This window comes from Lichenostomus cassidix, chromosome 12, assembly GCF_008360975.1.
Source record: "Lichenostomus cassidix isolate B80296 chromosome 12, HeHo_3.0, whole genome shotgun sequence".
Taxonomy (NCBI): Eukaryota; Metazoa; Chordata; class Aves; order Passeriformes; family Meliphagidae; genus Lichenostomus; species Lichenostomus cassidix.
This window is the reverse complement of record NC_139493.1, coordinates 6241272-6256123: the sequence shown is the minus strand read 5'-3', so window position 1 is coordinate 6256123 and position 14852 is coordinate 6241272. Positions and strand designations below refer to the sequence as shown.

The 14852-nt window shown below is 42.8% G+C and overlaps 1 long non-coding RNA gene across 2 annotated transcripts; it reads left to right on the top strand.

The window, feature by feature from the left end:
* The first annotated feature begins 1597 nt into the window (after positions 1 to 1597).
* Positions 1598 to 14592, top strand: LOC146431578 (uncharacterized). Of its 2 annotated transcripts, none has more exons than XR_014854700.1 (4): positions 1598 to 5501; positions 7238 to 7357; positions 12940 to 13023; positions 13553 to 14592. It is a non-coding gene; the product is annotated as an uncharacterized LOC146431578 (long non-coding RNA). The 2 variants fall into 2 exon arrangements; XR_014854699.1 differs by lacking the exon at positions 13553 to 14592 and adding an exon at positions 13104 to 13227.
* Positions 14593 to 14852: the final 260 nt, after the last annotated feature.

Here is a 14852-nt window from a genome sequence, read left to right as displayed (position 1 = left end):
CCTTTTTGACCCTGAGCTGAATGGAGCAAGGTTGTTTTGCAGAGCATCCTCACAGCCCCACCTGCTGATCTGAAACTGCTGACATGAGGAAAAAACAAGAAACAAAACAACTCCATCATTCAGAATAAGGGTCCAACCCATGGGACTCCATTATGGGGCAGAGTTGGGAGTGGACTGAAAGCTCCCCAGGAGCAAATCCTGGCTTTGCAATGTCACTAAACATACATTTGTGCATGCCATGTAGTATGGCATGACTTGCAGAGCCATTTCCATCAATATGCATAAGTTGTTTGTTGTGTGGCATTTTGAATCTTTACAGCTGGAGATTAGGAAGTGCAGGATGAAAGCTGTAGCATAAGTAAATAGATTATGTGGAGTTTAGAGAAACTAAGCTGCAATCTTAAATTCAAATAACTTTCCTATTAGGAAGAATCTATTAATACTTACGGTATGGTAATTGTGCAGACTCCAAGTCCTCACCCAGTCAAAAGTAAGCCCTAAGAGCCCATACCTATCCATGGAAAAATCCCCTTAAAACACTGGGAATTTTGCCCATGTAAATACTGCAGAACTTGAGCTGCAAATGCCTCTTCTATAAACTACGAAATCAGAACTTAATCACAACAGCAAAACTTGGGTAAGAAATTTAAGGCAGTACACACTGCTGCAAGAATACATTTGAGGAACTGAGATTCCCTGAGGTTTTTGCACTGCTTTTCCCTCTTGTAACCATTTCCTTTTTCCTGTAGGTGAGACCATCCCCAATACTAATCTTTGTTCTCTGTGGCTCAGCTTCTACCGGTAAGCGTCATCTTCCTTTATCTGCTGCATCCTCTTGCTTGCCCAACGATTATCCCAGAAGGCAGATGGTTCCCCTTTGATGGTTACTCCTCAGTGCCACAAGATAACTGAAAACAGCCAACATTTTATCCTCCTGTCTAATCTTTGTGGTCAGAAAGTGAAAGATTTCATTCCCTTCAAACAGCTGACTGCCTTCTCCTGCCTCTCATTCATCTGCTGATGCTGGTGACAAGGATACCACTCTGGGCTGCCTTTCTCTTCATTTAAGAAGCTCTCATAAAGGCTTCTCTCTAAAAGACATTTTCAGCAGTTGTGTCAAAGCTGGATTTTTAAGTTGTTGCAAACCTTTCATGTTTGGAGGGGCTGAGGCTTGCAAGTTCTTGGCATATACCTAATTTTCAAACTTATCTGTGCCAAGCCAACTCTTTATGGTCCTCGTTAAGAGGATTTAAATATACAGTTCGACTCATCTACTGTAGCCCTTTAAGCTCCTGCTTCCTCCCTGGGGTTCTGTTCTTACCCCATGTAGTGTGCTGCTGCCATCAAGGTCTGAATTGCTGGGTTGTCTGGGGGTTTGCTCTGGCCCATAGGAGGCTGGGAAATGCTCCCTGCCATTCCATACCAGTACAGTGCTGCTATCACTGCTGTCACAGCTTGCCCTCCAGAGGCTGATATCCTGGCCCCCATTTTAGGTCCAGTGGCTGAGGGAGAAGTGAAATGATGTGCCAGGATGCTGCAGACCCATTGATCCCATCATCTGTTGATGATGCCTAGCAATTTTTGGGCATCACCATCCCACTCCCCTGAATGCTTAGATGTGCACGTTGAAGTAACTAATCCAAGGTTACCCAGGAAAATAATACCTAAACATCCTTCATCTTGGTCCTGGCCAAACTGTACAACTCAAATGCCTTCCCAGCCAGTGAATTGCAGCAGGAGCTGTGTCCTGTGGGAGCCATCCATTACTCTGCACAGAGGTGCAAGGGGAGCACAGTGGAAATGCAAGTATAACCTTGTCCTTGCCAATACCATCCCTGCTCCTTGCCTGGGTGGGGAACCACCATTTGGGAACAGAAGGTGAAGGAGGGAAAGCAAACAAGTCTCTCACATTGCTTTGCTCACATGCAAGGAAACTGGCTCTCAGTTTGCCTCAGAAACAACTTTGACCCTGGAAAACAGATACATGAGTAGGAACTAGGGACTGGGTGGGAGGAACAGCAAAGCCCACGTAGACGCTGCAAATGTGTGGGATTTTCGTCTTCAGGTCAGCACGGATGGACATAATGATCCCTTGAGGCTCTCCACTTAAAGCTGCTGGTTCCAGCTCACCCCTCCCCTGCTCCCAGCATTGCTGCTGACTGTTCACACACTGCTCCTTTTCCTTACACCTCTTATCTGCCACGTGGAAAATGCTCAGGGCAGCCCAGCTTCTGGGTCTCACGGCAGCCTGGCAGCTCCTCTGGCCTGACAAGCATTTATAGATCCCATCTCTCTTTTTACTACAGGTAACCCTGAGACAGGTCCTAAAGTAGCTGAGAAACACCTAATTCTGAATCTTCCCATTTTTTGTGCAAATTAGGCCACATCAAACTAAACATTGTATTGGTTTATCTTTTGTGTTTGACATGCTATACATCAAACAGTACCTGAATACACTCCTCATGACCTGATATTAAGTACATGTGCATCTATGCTGTGTTCCAGGTGCCTTTGCCAAAACATTAACAGTAATACTAGGAGGACTAAACAGAGCAGATGTTCTGTAATCCCACACCAAAAGGCAACCTGGGAATGTTGGAAATTACGCAGGTACAAAAACCTTTATCCCTCGAGCCATGTACTTTTATTATATAAACAAATTATCATAACAGCTCTGTGAGGTGTCACCATCACCTTATGAAGAGGAGGCTGAGAAGGTTGATTTGGCAAAGAACACAGGCTCATGGAGCTCTGACCTTGTGGTAGTTCCACCCTCCCTCTCCATGTTGTATGCAGCCTAAGTGTACAATGTAATATTTCAGTGCAGGGATCATTAAACTGTAAAACTCTATTTTGGGAGTGTTGTTTTCATTCTTTTCCCAAATAGTAGATTGTCTCCAGAGATAACAAAATACAAATATCCATTAGAGCAGGGAAAAAGCTAAGCAACTTTACAGATATCAAGTTCTTTTTCCCTGCACTGTTTGATTTCCCTTGGGGTGTCACAAGGTACTCAGCTAAAAGCAAAGACATCTCCCTGGGGGAAGTCTTTGCAATGCTGTCGTATTTGTATTGTGGTAAAGTCTCTACCGGTTATAAAACTGTCAAAAAAATTGTCAATGGCCAAAAAGTGGGAATGTTTTAGGCCTAATCCAGTGCCTGTCAAAACTTATCATCAAAACTTCCACTGACTTGGAGAAGTGCAGAATCTCTTGTCATTTCCAGGAGCTATTTTACAGCATCACATCTTGCTCATTAATATCCACCTGACAAGCATATATAACATCCAGTATTTCTTTACCAAGATGCAATAGCTTGAAAAAAAACCCCATTTCTTTCTAACTTTGAATAATGTCTCTGCTCCCTAAGTTGCAGTACCCAAGACCAGAGTGTTTTAAAATGCTTCTCAGGTAGCTGAGGGTTCTCAGAACAGATGGGCACAGGGAGGGAGAAGATAATCTAATGGCAGCCCCATCACTTTGTACCACTGCTGCTACCACATCATTACTACAGCCAGAAGGCACAGCAGACCAGAGCCATTGCCCCCCACTCCATGCTAAATGAGTAAGAGATGCTGCTTAAACGTGATGCTTCAGACTTGTTTGCAGTCTCCAGCTTACAGGATATGTTGAGGAAGCAGCTCTCTTCCTAAAGGTGCTCCTACACCCTTGCACCCAGTTTCCTCATTTCTTCTGAAAGCAGCATTGATAAGGAACAAACTTGGAATGCTTAGTGTGGAGGATTCAGCATATAAACACAGGATAAAAATCCAAAAAGGGATTTAGTCTCTCTCCAACTATGCTGTGTTTGCCCTGGATGAAGGAGTGGTGAGCAAGTTCTATTTTCAGCCACACACTCTGAGCTGTTTCTCACGATGGCTGTCGCTGCCTGAGCAGCTGGGCACACCTAACACAGGATCCTTCACTCTGGTTTGTGCCTGAACTACTCCTATGCTGTCAGGTGCCTGCCAGCCTTGGCTTTGCTACTTGCCTTCACTGTCAGGCTCTGCTTTTGCAACCAAAACAGGGCACTTAACAGTAAGAATTCAGTTTCTTAGATGATGGACTTTAGGTGAGATGTTAAAGAGCAGGCACAAAAGTAGCAGGATGCAACCAAGAGAGAGCAGACTCTGGATGATCTGTAAAGCTGAAACAGAGTTGTCTTTTCCTTCCCAGCTGTTTCCAACAGCCACCTCTGCTCTACGCCCTCCTGCCTTCTCACTCACTAAATACCTTTTTTTTGATGGCAGAGGCTGTCTAGGAGCAAGCCTGGAATCCATACGTTCCCCTTGCAGGTGCGGGGAGAGCTACAAGAATGATGTGAATTGGCTGCAGCCTTCCTAACCACATTCATGTCATGCCACTCCGGCTGGGATGCCGGAGAGAGAATTAATGGAGTGTAAATCCCTGTTTGGAAATCTCCAGCTTCTCCCTGTAACTCCTTCATTCCCTTTGCAAACCACAGGAGGAAGGGGTCTCCCCAGAGAACCACAGCTGCACGTTTTGGGTCTGGATTGAAAGTAGGGGGAATTCACACAGCCAGAGCTGCCTGGCTGACGGGTTCAGAGTGAGCTGTGATATTTCCAAGGGAATCTGTAGTCCGGAGACTAAACCCTGCAAGCAACAACCCTCTTTTAAAGTTATTGTATGGCTTGGCTACAAAGATAAGGCACCAGATGGCTTGGGAAGAATTTTTAGGAGACAAGTCGTGCTGGTATGCCTGGAAGGATCTTGAGAGTTTACATTTACAATAGACTATTTCTTTGGAGCTGAATGTTTGTCAGGAACATCAGTTTTAATTGCTTAATATGTAGGCTGTTTCCAAATGCAGACAGTGTTAGGATTTTTTTTTTTTGTCCTGAAGAGAGGACAGCCAACAGAAATCCCTTCCTTTATAGGTAGCAAATTGACTCGTGAGACTACTGTTATGCAGTTTTCATCCCAAATGCTATCCTGCAGCACCTACTTTCACTGATGAATTATTCATAGCACAAGTAGGTATTTCTTTTTATCTGTTTTCAGCCAATGAAGTAAGCAGCTAATTTTTCCAACTCTAAGAAAACAAGATCGTGGGTCAGCCCTCCAAATTCCCAAGACTTTTCAACTGGGCCTTACTTTGTCTTTTGCATGCAAGGAGGGATGAGCTGGAACAGGAGCTATAAGGATGCCAGTAGGAATAAGCAGCTAGCCAGTAATCTCAACGTTGCTTTCACACATCCAACTTCTAAATCCAGGTGCGATCCGTTTGCAGTAAGGATTATAGCACTATTACCCACATGTTGAGCTGAATTTGATGACACTGGGAATAGAGCTCCCATACACCCAATCTGAGGGCACGACATTTCTTTCCCAGCCAGAAGCGTTACCCAAAATTATCTAAACAATTTGGACCATTTGGACCTTCCTGAGAACCATGGCCCTGCTGGAGGTTGTCATCACCCACAGGTGCATGGCAGTGCTGAGGAGATGTGCATGTGGGCAGCACACCTTGGATGTCTGGAGGTATGGCAACTCTGCTCAAGAGGTAATTTCCTGCCTTAAAATGCATGTATGTTGGGATATACACATCGTATTTTTCAGACCTTTCAACTCTTTTGTATACATTGCAACATAATTAACATTACCAAATGCTGGTGATGGGAATCAGGCTCATGTCCTCTTGACAGCTGTTTCCATGCTGTCTCCCCATGTTTTATCATCTTAATTCTTAAATATCCCTAACCTTTCCATTCAGAATTTTTAAAGGGATGAAGCACGATTTGTAAATGACTGTAGCAAAAGGAGATTTGTTGACTTAACTGACATTGTTTTGTCATGACAGGGCCAACTAAGGGACCAAGACCCCATTGTCTAACTGCAGAGCAAACACAGGGCTGAAAATGGGGCCAATATCAGAGTTCCCCTGCCTTATCACACTCAGTTAATGCATTACTCCACACCAGCCAGCCAGCTAAGAGTAGCATTTGTTGCAGGATGAGAGAAATCTCATACACACCAGCAGCATTCTTTCTCTCTACTGTTTTCATAGCAGGTTCCTGCACGTGGTTCTTTGTAACTCAAAGGCCATAGTCAAAACAGAGAATTGTCCAAATCTCAGCCATTTCATCTACCTACAAAGTGAATGCTTGTGTTCCTACAACAGCAGGACAGGGAGATGCTGGCTCATGGCTGAGACTCCTAGACCTGTCATAGGTTGTGAAATACATGGAGAGCCAAAAGAGCAACTTCCCTCAAACAGATGTGTAGTATTGAGCACATTAAAACAAAGGCATGTTATCCGGATTGATTCTGTGTATCAATTAACTCATCTGAACAGTGAGAATGGAACTTTCTACCCCTGGTTCTGTATATATAATACCATGCGGTTTAGGGCAGCAGTATGTAATTGCATGAAATTTTTTAGAACACCATTATGTATAGAAAATAGGCCTCTGGGCCAGGATCTGGCACTTGTCAGGAGCTGACATGCTTTTACTGAAAGCATGGGGAGGGATCCCGTGTCACCACCTCTCTGCAGCATCATTCACAGCTGTGACCAAGAATCATCCCTGTGGTCCTACTCTCTTGCAGCTATCCCTGAGTCACTCTCCTGCAACCCCCTGCACAGCACAAGGAGCAAAAGAGGAGTTTCTGCATTGCTTAAACGCATAAGAACTACTGACTCAGCCCTGTTAGAACCATTTCACATGCTCTCTCCAGGGCACACCAGTGCTGACTGTTCAGTGGTGACAAGACAGGAACTAGGAAAGCTTACAGGGCCATACCTGATCACCAGTCCACCTTCCAGGGATCTGCAGCTGGGTGACACATGCCAGAGGTGATGTTCTTGAGCCCCTCTGCTGAGCTGCTCCAGGAGGAGAGGGACACGAGTCCTGCCTGGGGAGATACAAACATCCCTGTAACTCTCGCCCTCGTGCAAATGCAGTGCTGGTGTTCAAAACCTCGACCCCACACTGCCCTAAGGTCTGACATTGGTGCCAAATGTGATGGTTTGGTTTCCACTTCCACCACCCAGAACAGACATGGCTGTGGAAATCCCAGATTAACAATTCTGATTCGGAACCCCCACCATAGTCTCAATGACGTGTGTGTGTGAGAGACTGTCAGTGGCTGTGAGATCTCTCAGGGCATGGAGATACAATTACAGCTGTCAAGGATAGAAGTCCCCTTTTACTTTTCTGCCCCACTCCCTAAGATTTTTCTCATGCCCCAGCCTTCTCCTTATGTCCTTCCTTCAGGCCATGTGTCATCTATCCTGGTCACCAAAGAATTGAGTTCCCATGCCTAGAACCAGCTTTTGTCTTATTGGAAGCTCTTCTTTCTGCACCCATTGAAATCTTACAAAAGTAAGACAATGCGTGAGTAGCTTTTTAATCTAATTATTCTTGTGTTTACTTGGCATAATCTTGGTTATTTTGCAACCAATTTATTTGACCCAGCAAAAAGCTTCCAGGAGAGGACTTAGGCGTGAGATACAGTGACACGGATGTTTCCTGTCAGTCTAAAATGTGGTACAAGCATGCTCTTCTCTATCCAAGCCCTTCAGCAAAAGTCATGTAGCTTGCTCCTTGATTTCAGGAAATGGGTGCAAAGGTACCCAGGCTCACCCTGCAGCTGGGGATTTGTGGGGCATCCTCCAAGTGCAGGTCCAGCTGCATCTATCCCTCACATCACAGGCACGATCCTCTGGCCCCAGGCGGTGTGTGAATAGCACAGCAGTCAGAAAAATTCACACAGAAGATTTTGCAAGCACATTTGCTGGTTTAAACTTTGTCCTAGAGAAGGGAGACTCCTGCAACTGTGAGAAAGAAGGGTCCTTGTAGTTTATAGCTGAGGTCAGTGGAGGGCCAGAGCAAGGAAGTTTGTATTGCAGCAATTTGTACCTTATCTTGTTTATAGATGTAAACAGAAGGTTTACACTTCCGTTACTGAACTCTCCTACACCAAAAATGTTCAGTGCAAAGAGGGGGAAAGGCATAGGCAACGTGTGTGCACTCATTTCTTGAACTTATATCCAAAAGAACAGTTAAAGAGAACAGTGTTTCTGAAGTGCTTGGAAATTGGGATTTCCTCACAGGGTTTAAAACCCCATCTCTGCAGACTGCAGGGGTCATTCCAGGATCTCCATAAGGTCTGGATGTAACTTGTAAGTCTGATTGACTTGGGTGAACACCACTGAAGCCAAGAATCTTTTATGAGCTTTAGGTCACTCTCAATTGCTTCTGAAGTCCCTGCCCAGGCTTTTCTCATTTTAGTCACAGTACCAGAGTTTTGTATCGTACGGAAAGCTCCAAGAAAAGGGACATATGGCACTTGCAAAAGCATAGTTATTGTGCTAGCTAGCTCAAGTCTCATGCCAAGGAAATTATTTGTGCACATTCTGTGGATAGGAGGCACAATTTTAATGTGGTTATATGGATAAAAGGAGAAGAATTTAGGCCACTGACTCAGCCTGTCAGCAATGCTTCTCCCAAATTCAGCCATGGAGCTGCGAAGCAGATTTCTCACAGCGCCGCTGGTGGGGCTGTGCTCTCTTTGGAAAATGCGACCCCTTATTTATATGCCTTTTGGAAACCAGTATCATACAAGCGAGCCAAATTGTTCCTGAAATCTGGCCTTTTGATTATAACCTTTCAGGAAAGTAAGCAATTGAACAAAAGCAGCTTAGAGATAGCATTTCAAATGAGAATCAGTCAGCTTGGCTGGAGCAGGAGCAGCAGCAAGCTGCCCAGTCTGTTGGAGACATGGCCATGCCATGCTGCTCTCCTGCATCCAGAAGGAAACCTGACATTCTACAGATGTAGAATGCTTTTTGGGTAGTCTCATGGAAGGAGACAGAGTTTGAGGAGTCACATTAAGATCCATTTACTGGCTGCTGCTTTTCCATTTCAGCTCCATGACCAAAGTGCTTTTTGTTTTTTCTTTTTTGTTTCAGCAGATTTTAGTCAATTACCATTGCAGTGGCCACTGCAGAGTGCAGGGTACATTCCTGCTTCAGTTGTCTTTGTGTCCTCTTGACAGCAATTCTGAAAACCCAGAAAAGCAGACAGTTGCTGTTTCCCCCCATTTTCACTTTCCTTTCCCCTTAGAAATATTTTTTATATGGCCTTCCCACACTGGGGAAAAAAAAAAGGAAAATTCTTATGATCCTTTCATAAAGTAATTAAATTTGCTCTATTATTCTAGTTAGTGGAAATAGAAAAGCCAATCAGCTGAATGTTATTGTACAATAAAGCCAGGAGTGGTACATTTCAATCCTTGTTCCATAATACTTATATAATTCAGACCTGGAGACAAAAGCACTAAGGTCATGGATTAGCAGTGGCTTAAAGTTGAAAATAGCCTGAGGAAGTAAGGATGACAAAATAATTACTAGTGGGCAAATCATATGTTAATGGGTATGGGAATTACTTAGTGTATGATATTTTATCAATGTAAATGGAAGAAATATAAAGGCAAATTCAATTTTTAAGGTTTCTATGAATAAATACATGTATAAATATGACAGGTCTCTATGCCTGAAATGGAGCTTAAAAAAACCCTTAAATTTCAAATGACAATATATTAAAACAAGTAATTTGGTAATAATTAAAACAGTTAATGAGAACTAGCTCTGTATTTCAATAACAGTGTTTTATAAGTTTGCTTTTTTTAGTGATGTACAAAACTGAATCATGTCATTCAACTGATGTGCCAAGCAGTTCTAAGAACACACTGTGCAAAAACTCATCCTAAAACACCAGCCACAAACAGCACTTTTCTAGATAAAAAATCATGCTTCATAGGTAAATAATTATGGCAATTCACTTGGATATAGCATGTGAGGTAAATCACATCAAAGCCTTCATGTGCATACCCAAACAAATTAGCAAAATCTATAATAAAAACTCTGGTGGGCTCCATACTCACCAGCGCTGGAATTTCACAAGACACCTACCAAGGTTTCATTATGATCCCCTTTTGCAAGCATTACAGCTGGTACAATAATAATTGCTGTGCCAAAGATAATTGTGAGAGCGCAAACCACAGGAAAACTAGAAAAGCAATTTTGTGACAAGAATGCCATGCAATTTTTCACACACCAGCAAAGAAAATTAGATTTCTAAACAGAGGGTGAACACTTGCTTGCCAGGGTAACAGCTACTGCCTGCACAGAAATCACTCCTCAGAGCTCAGGGGATGTTCACAACAAGCAGCAGCTGAACACACCCAAGGAGAATGGTGGTAATTAATTAATTATTTAGTTCTTCTGTGCTAAAAGAAATGACACTTGCAGGTGTTACTGGTGGGTAAAAGCTCACACATCTGTAAAAATGCATTTGAAGTCTCTCTGTTATTGATCAGAACACTTTTAGCCATTTTGCCCAGGACACTTCTTAAGAGAAACATCTTGTCCCAGTGATTGGGACTTACTGGGAGAAATTCATCTTGGCCTCAACTCAGAGCTCAGTCAGAGCAGAGAGTTTACAGAGACCTCTTGGGTGTTTGTAACACTGTGTTAAGTAATAGCACAAATAAAACCACTGTCTTGGGATAATGCACCTCCTTTTAAACAAACATTTCATTTCGAAGTCTTAAATAGGCAATAAGACGATATTTAGTCTTGTAAGTCTTCTTTGGTTGGGTTCATAATGTACCTGCCTGTCAATTATATTCCCTGCATCCAGAACACCTAGAAGCCTCTATTTATTAGCAATCCATCCCAAAATAAATGTACCACTTGAGTCAAAGATAATCTATTCTGAAGGAGACTGCTCGACTGCTCCTGGGGATAAAGGAGGGTAAGACACTCTCGAATATTTAACATTAAAAGAAAAAAAAAAGAAATGTTCTCCATTTCAGAAGTGAATTTTTTCACACCCTTATTCAAAGTCATGTTTTCTTCACTCAGACATAGGCTGTGATCTCAAGTAAATATCCACTGAGCCCTTTCTTACTGCAGCCTTTGGATAGCAACATCTGGAAGATAATGAGACCTCACATCCTGTACACACCACACAGTATTTCAGGCTATTTCAGTATTTTATCTGCCTTTCAAGCACCCCATGCAGAAGCAGTATGGTTGTTACATGTATGTAGTACAACTTAAAGGCTGCTTAACAGGCTGGTTCTCATTCTCTGTGCCTTATGAGCCACGTAATCCTATTTAGTGTTTTAGCTGTGCCATATGTGAATTGGTGGCTCTGTGCAGTGCCTTGTCCAGTGATGGCAGAATAAAAATGCCTTTGGTGTGCAGTACTCAGCTGAGGAAGTTTGGAAAGTGTTAACTCTGAGGCAGGATAATATCCTATTTGGTTGAAGTAAAAAGTAAACAAATACAGGATTTACAGCAATTTAAGGCTTAAGATGAGATCAGATGCCTGTCATCTCCAAACACCTCTCAATCAGCAAAAAATAATCCTTCATGAAGTGGATTGTTGGGTTTTGGTGCAAGCTTTTCTGGGGAAAATGGACCCATATGTTATTGTTCTGTAGAGTGGAAGGAGGTGAAGCATAAACTCAGCTGAAAACTTATCCAGGGCTGCTGGCAAGTGCAGGCCAGAAGCGTGTGATTTGTGCTGCTTACCACATCTCTGTATTTCATGAATCCCAGATGATGATGTGCAGGGGATCTCTTTAAAAGGATGCAGGAAGTTAGAACTATCATCAGCTAATGAAGAGGGCAGTGAAATGAAAATAGAGCCAAAGGGAGAGGAAGATGTACTTATTTTCCTGGGAATTACTGCATTAGAGTCACCTGCTTACAGGGTTAACATTCTTCCCCTCTGTTTCAAATGAGGGGAGTCAACCTGACCTTTACTTTCAGATCTGAGAGAAGCCTTGAAAACGAGAACAGTGAAGCTGTCCAAATGCAAACACTGGCTGCAGCAGACCTATTTATAAATACTTTAGAAGAACACCATGAACTGCAGAAGGAGGGGAATCTCCCCCCTGAAGTTTGCTGCCTCACTGAACACAGCGACATGCTTGAATTTGCTTTCTTACATACCAGGAGGCCTGTAGCAGAAAATGAGGTTAAATCCACAAACACAGGACCCAATGCAGTCAAGTGGCACCAGCCCCAGTTTTGCTGCAGTGCATGAAGGGGCCATTCTGCAGATAATGTCCCTGGTCCAACACGGTCCCTCAGGCTTTACTTAATGGTCCTGCTTCATGGGAACAGAGCCTGGATAGGGCTGCCAACAGGGATAATCCCAAACCAGATCAAGTGGCTCAGAGGACATCTCTCAGGCTGCATTCATCATTCTCTTCCACCTCTCTCCAACCTTAAAAGGTTTTCTTTAATAAAGAATAAACTACAAGCCATTCAACTGCAATAGTAAGAAAGATTAAAAATTCATAAAGTGAGAAACTAACTCAAAAAAGCCAGCACCCCAGCCCTCATGTATTCTTATAGCAATTCAGATTAATCACAGCCCCCAGCTTGCTACACAATTCCCAGTCACATCTACTACTACACACTTCTGCTGGGCTGCTACTTTCAGTTTTGAACCTTAGCCCTACAAAGAGTTCTCTGAGCAGGAGGTCAGCCTTTGTTTTGAAGGATGTCATAAGTAAAAACAAACTCTGGCCTTGCAAAATTTCCCTGTTTGTATGTTTTGCCCCAGTTACTCAGAAAAACTAATCCAATAGATTAAATTTCCCTTTCTGAGAAGTGTTATCTAATGGGAAACCAGTGGTGATGTCACTGGACAGGTAATAAAGTCACTAAAGTGCAGATATTTGGTCAGCAGAGATGACTCAGATGCTTGAAAAGACATTGCAAAAGGAGCATTTCACCCCTCCTCTGTCTGCCCTCACACACAAACACTGAGGATCAAGGCAGCTTTCTGGGGCCTGAGTAGATGACTGAGAGAGTTGGCTGCTCAAATTCTGTTATTTCAGAGTAACACCTATCTACCTGCAATAATGGCCGTATTTTGGTTTCTCCTATCTGCAGATATCATAAGCTCTCTGACCCCTTTTTGAATCACATCAGATGCCACTGGAGCATACCAGGACTGGGAGCAGAAGTCAGTGAAAGGTGAGATGTAGAGAAGAAGAATTCAAACCTTTGACACATCTCTATAAAAAAAGGTTAACCCACTCACCCCTCTTTTGTAGGTTACTCCAAAAGTGCAGTGAATTTTACCAACCCAGACATTTCCAGCTACCTGTATCCTCTGTTTCCCATCTCATTTCTCCTGAAGCCCCTCTAACAAACTTCATGGGTGATTTCTGGGGTCAAGGTGATATCTTTCTATTTGTATTTCATAGCTCTCAGTAGAATTGTTCTCCATGAACTCATTTGGTTACTCCTGAACTCAGGAGAGTCAGCTGTAGAAATTACTGAAAATGAGATTTTTTTTTTTAAATTTTTTTTTTGCTATGGATAGTAGTCACAGACAGGCTCCCCTCTCCAACCAGCTGCCTGAAACATCCCACTCCATTTCATAGAAAATGATCTTTTATATGGGTTAGCTTGAAGGGTCATTGAGCAGGTTGCTGGCTACATCAATGGCAGCCTTGCTCTTCCAGGATAGCTGTGGCCAAGTTACTTTTATTTCTCACAGGTCCTCTCTTGGATTCAAGGAGAATAAGAAAATAGTAAAGACAAGGGCTGAGCTCACTCTGTTGGTCAGGCATGTAAGTCCACACCTTAGACAATCTGCTGGCAAAGAGTCAGAGTCCCCAGGAGTTCAAGGATATTTCAGAGCCTCTGAAAATCAGCTCCAAGAGGACCCAATAACACCTGGAGTGGTGAAAAAAGGAACCCTGACACTCCTTGTGCCTGTACCAAAGTCCCTGACAGAACTGGCAAAGCACAGAATTTATTTGCTTTCGATTGAGCTGATTAGAACAACAGCTGGAAAGGTGAGTGTCTTTAATTACGTCGACAATAATTTATGACTTATATTGGATGCCTCACAGTAAAAAATAAACTGTTTTTTAATAATGGTTTTAAAGCTCAGTTCCTGTTTTAAGCAAAATAAATTTAAGTAAGCAGTCCCAGCTGAGCTTCTGGTAGGGGGGAGTTTACTGGGAAAATTAAGCAAGTTAAAAAAGAAAAAAAGCTATTCAGAACTTACTAGTGTTCATTTACCATCCTTAAGGTTTGGGCAGAATGTAGTGCAATGTAGCACTTACACTTCAAAGGTTTTCATAAGCCACTGGCAACAGGCATAATTCTCCCCTGGATGAGAATTTGGAATCTTGGAACCTCTCTCATTTCTTATTTTCTTAGTACTGTAAATGTATTTTGTACATACATATATGCATACACACCCTATGTATATTTATATATATACACTTATGTATGCAAATATAAATTGTTCCTGATGCAAAGCAGTTTGAGAGTTTCCCTCCACAAATAAAGTGGCCAGTTCAATCTGGCAAAGTCTCTAGAGTGCAGCACACAAGATGGAAAGAGCAGCAACTAAACGCTGGTTTTGTTACTGGAAAAGGATCAGTTTCGTGTGATATGTCAAAGTCCTTCTGTAACCATGGACAGATGATTTAATACCAGACATTCAGAGGGATTTAGGTTTGCAAAGATGTAAATAGAAAACTTAGAGGAATTTCTTTAATACCTGCTGCTGAGGGGAGCTAGACATCTTGGGGGAATTTTGAGAATTGCTCTGTGTGCCTCTTTCTCTCCTGATTTGCTTCAGCAGATGGAGTTTTCTCTGCTTTGCCTCTTCCTATTTAGAAAATGTCAAAAACCAGTGATTTCCTTCCTCACCAGGAAGGATCAGGAGAGTGGGGCACTCCAGCAAACAAGGCGTTGAAAAAAGGAGATAGATGAAGGAATATGAAAAGTTCAATGTATTGCTGCTCACCTTTACCAGACGTGGATGACCTATGAAATATTTA